Source organism: Trichoplusia ni, chromosome 13, assembly GCF_003590095.1.
Source record: "Trichoplusia ni isolate ovarian cell line Hi5 chromosome 13, tn1, whole genome shotgun sequence".
Taxonomy (NCBI): domain Eukaryota; kingdom Metazoa; phylum Arthropoda; class Insecta; order Lepidoptera; family Noctuidae; genus Trichoplusia; species Trichoplusia ni.
The window spans coordinates 5,204,070-5,208,814 of NC_039490.1; positions in this window are offsets into that span (position 1 = coordinate 5,204,070).

Below are 4,745 nucleotides of genomic sequence, written 5' to 3' on the forward strand. Positions count from 1 at the left end.
TTTTTAGGCGCTTTTGTAACGTTGACTATTAATAACTATAGAAGAACGGTTTCCAAAATGTCATTTAGAAGAACCAGCAAGAAACCCAAGAAGTATCTTTAAAAAATAAATATAAAAATTCGTACACATTCCTTGATGACTTTTATAATTGTGACATCGGAATTAGGATCGTTTTTTTTTTAATAATTTGAAAACATTAGAGTTAAAAATACAGTCGTGAAAATTCACTTTTATTTTTGTAAACAATACGTTTAAAAATGTAATTTACTTGTTTTGACGTAAAAAGAAGTTAGGGGTGTTAATTACCTACGTATGTCTGAAGAATTGCAAAGATAACGAATATTACGTACAAAATGACGTAGCATGGCGGTTTAGGTTGAGTCAGTAAAAATCTGACATTACCCGCTTCCTATGGGTCGCCTTGCAAAAAGGGGATGATGGCTAATATTCATGATTGGTGATTTTATTTTGCACTTGTCACTATAATAGGCTGTATCTTATGAACAAGACCACGATCCGACAGCTTGACTGTTGAATTATTGACGGGATGTGTGTTTGAATTGCCTCGATGTCAACAAATTAAAATAACCATAGGACTTAAGAGTTTGAAGACCGCATTTTGATCTGTTAATTGGTTTCTCTTCAGCGTACGGAACCCTCAAAGTTGCAAATCCGACTCACACTTGACAGATCTTTTTTCGTATTGTGATCATTAAATCTTCATTCGGTTTTCGGTCAATTCGCTTAAGTATAACCTATATGAATTTCACCGTAATAACATAATATTTTTGTTCATATTTAGTTTATCTTTTTACTTAACATACCACTGTGTAAAACGTATAAATATTGTAATTTTTCCGAGTAAGATAATCTAGGGTCAAAGTGGTTATGCAATATCCGTTAAATCTTAAAGAAAATACGTTTTTTACATCAACAAAAAATAAAGTACGACCGCAGAATTAAGAGACGGAAAACTAAAGTGCTTTTCCCTATAAACGGATTCAAAACATAATTTGCAAGTAACATCAATATTTTCACATTTACAACCTTATTAATAATTCATTTTCCCGTTCAATTTTCTCGTCACAACCTAGGTGGTTGTATAAAAACAGAAAATAAGTAAACTGTCGCATCTACCGCTGTTTGCAATGTACTCTGCGTTCGCGAAATATAATTGCAAAGGAAATATTGCCACGCCGCCGTAATGAAACCAGGAAAATGGATTGAAGTCCCAACTTGTTTGCGGCTCTTAAATATAGATGGCGCTAGTTTTGCATTTTAAATTACGTTAAGGAGTTAGTGTATTCAAACGGTGGGATTCGAAATGACTTTCTTTTTGTGCAAATATTGCAGATTCAGTTTTACGTAGAAGGTTAGGTCAATGAAGCAATTTTACTGGATCTTAAACTGCGACAGCCTTTCAGAAATGGCTCGCTAAGCTTCTAACAATTTAAGAAGAAAAAAATCAATTAGTAATATTGGTTATTTCAGGAATCCAAAGAAAGTAACTTCGCAACAGAAGTCGGTTAACCTAAGTCAATCCGATATACAAAATGCCATCATTATTCAATGACAACTCCTATTCTTAGGTTTAAAAGTGTATATTACAAATGCGGAAATACAAAGTTATATAATAAATTAGAATTAATTGAATCTCGAAACATTTCAAGTCTTAAAAAAATAAGACTCAAAAACAATATGAAAAAGAGGTTAATATTGTATTTATTATTTGAATGTCTCTCTAAAATTCCAATCTGACGAAATGGCTGTGTTAATTTAAAACCAGTTTCACTTTTATATCTGGTGACTATGATTTCATTTCGATTGCAGATAAGTAATCCTGATTGTAAGAGGAAAAATCTATTAATAAGAAAACTTTGAAACTCTTATCTTCTGCAAATGGTTTTTTTTTTGTGTGAAATATTTTTGGGCTAATTAGTTGATATACCTTATAGATGTAAATGCTGATTCAGAGAGTCTTGGCGATGAAGTTTGAAAAAAACAGTAGGTATTCTCATCACGGGTATAATATAAACTATAAGCGAGCATTTAAAGAAGTAATCATATCGCTATTTTAACTGCTTGACATAATATACATAGTTTTGCCTAGTTACCTACATAATTTTGATATGATCATGAAAATGATTCATTATTAAATAATGTAACTATTTACTCACGTATTTATCGGGGTAGCCCCACTAGTTTCGGAAACAACCGTACACGTGAGTAAACCATTACATCATTTAATAGTACCTCCATAACTCCAAAATAAAAGGAATTTATCCTACAACCTTAATAATTTTAGTCACCCTACCAACAAAAGGCCTCGAAAATACAGAGAGCTTTTTCAATAACGCACAGAGGGTCCATAAATTAAGGTATCCAAGAAACCCCACTCAAAAAAGAAAAGTCAATTTCGTCACTCCTTTGCAGTGCTCGACTTAAAGATAAGCGCTTTAGTATATTTAAATGCTAAGTAATTTATAATTTGAGTCCAATTAATATTAGCCTCTCCACTATTTCAATAAAGTCGCCCTTTTTATTCGATTATCACCAAAGATCTTTATGAAGACTTCGTGCATTTTAGGGAATAACTTTACTAAAATGTCTTCTTTTTCAATACCCTTTTTTAATAAGTAAGTTTTTTTATTATCTGTACAGGAAAAGCAATGCAAGGTTCGAGAACAATTATCGATCTTAAAAAAAATAACTTTGTTATGTTAACTCATTTCACACACTTTCGGAAGATTCAATATGTATGGGTTCTGATTAACAGATTAAGCAGTATTTAATATTAAGAACATAAGACTTGTTGTTCAAATTGAAAACATAGCATTACTAAATCTGTCTTCTTTGTCTTGAATTTTTTCCTTTCATTATTTTATCTATATTCAAAATTTTTCAAGTACATTTTGTCACATCTCCCGGTTTCTGATTGAGCTTAAATTTTGTATGCGGGGCCAGGCTACAATTTAGTGACAAGATTATGATGCTAGTATAGGAAGGTGACTAAAGGAGTTCCGCTATAAAGCAAGACAACCTCCTTGAATTTGAACTCTTTTGATTAAATTCTAATCAATATTTTCACAAAGAAAGGCAACGGGCCAAAAAGGTTTAAAAAACCTCTTTACGCTTCTACTTTTTGAAAATAAAGAACTACATACAATAAACGAGTTCTATCAATAATGCAAATATATTATAACGGTGAAGACATACTGAGAATTTCTCGCGCAGTCTATTTTAAACAGTATTATTCAGATCCATTGTCGGAACAAAAGAAAATGTTCAATAAAAATGCTAAGAGAACGGCACCTATTTTTCTCCTTTAGTAACTAAATAGCTGGATAGAGTTGGGGTCCCAGTGAAAGCGAGTTCATAATGGTTGTATATATTTTTTGAATGAAATTAATAAACACATACACGTTAAGCTTTTTTAAATCGACTCTACAAGCGAGCCTTGCTTAGAGTTGTAAAGTAAGCCTCCTTGATAATAAAACATATTGTTTTCATGTTGATAATACCTAACCTATTTTGATGGGCCCAATAGTCTGTAGGACACATTGCAATATCATTGGCAACGGTCAAGACCTTCAAATTATTCTTCAAACGGCTAAGTAGCACTAAATGGTCAAAATACCGTGGATAGTACCCGGTTCCCATCTTTCGCCGCTTTCTAAGTCCTCTTCTCAAAAAAAAAAAAAGAAACAGCACAACAAACTCCCCAGCTGCACGCTTTTGTTTCGGTTGTCCGGGCAATCCGGGCTTCAGCAATGACAGCAAGACATTTAGGCAACGTAAAGTGGTCTACAATTACTGTGACGTTCATAAGTCTCGATTTTAAACATTACGCGTAATCGTTGATCTTCATTACCAATATCAGACTATTGTAGTGGTATTGTGCCAAATGTCTTACGATAGATTAGATAATAAAGACAGACAAACATTAAAACGAAACTAAATTTAGGACATGTAAGCATGACTTTGTGTTATTGAAACGTGGTAGTAACAGTAATAGACGGTTTATTTATTTTATTTATAGTTATGATATAGTTGATTATGATTGCGATGAATGGTGGTTGAATCCGGGTAAGTATCAGAAACAATCAATTAATCTGACTGAACTACCTAAGTGCAATATAGATTTTTGTGTTTTGGAAATACCTTTTCTGATAATAATTTAGAATGGTAAGTAAATTAAACACCTAATTTCGTTGAAGAAAAAAGCGATTATTTATGTCAAAATGTCGAATAAGACATTACATGCCAGAAAGCCTAGATAATTTGGACGTAAACTACGAAACTTGCATTAGAATTGAAAATGTTGAGAGAACTCTTAAAGACTTATGGCGAGATTTTGTCATTTTAGTCAAAAAATTTAAACTCATTTTGGCGTTAAGCCTTTTTGCCACATGGGTAATCATCCGCATTTGCGACTTTGACTCACTTAAACCCACCCATGTTATGTCTTATGCCTTTTGTGCGGATGGGTCGCGGAAACCCTTTCTATCCCGCTGGCCAAGCCACGCACAATGCACACAACACATAGAGCCTACATGCAGAAAAGTGAATCCACCACCATGTTACAAGTATCCCTGTGGTCTTAATGAGTCCTCTCAGCTTTCTGCCATCTCTTAGAGGCACGCGTCGTTCGGCATGCGCCCGGTCATGATCAAAGGTTAGAGTCCTTCTACAGGTATATTTATATAAGTAAAGGAGAGATCACTGTCAGTCGCACCCCGCACACT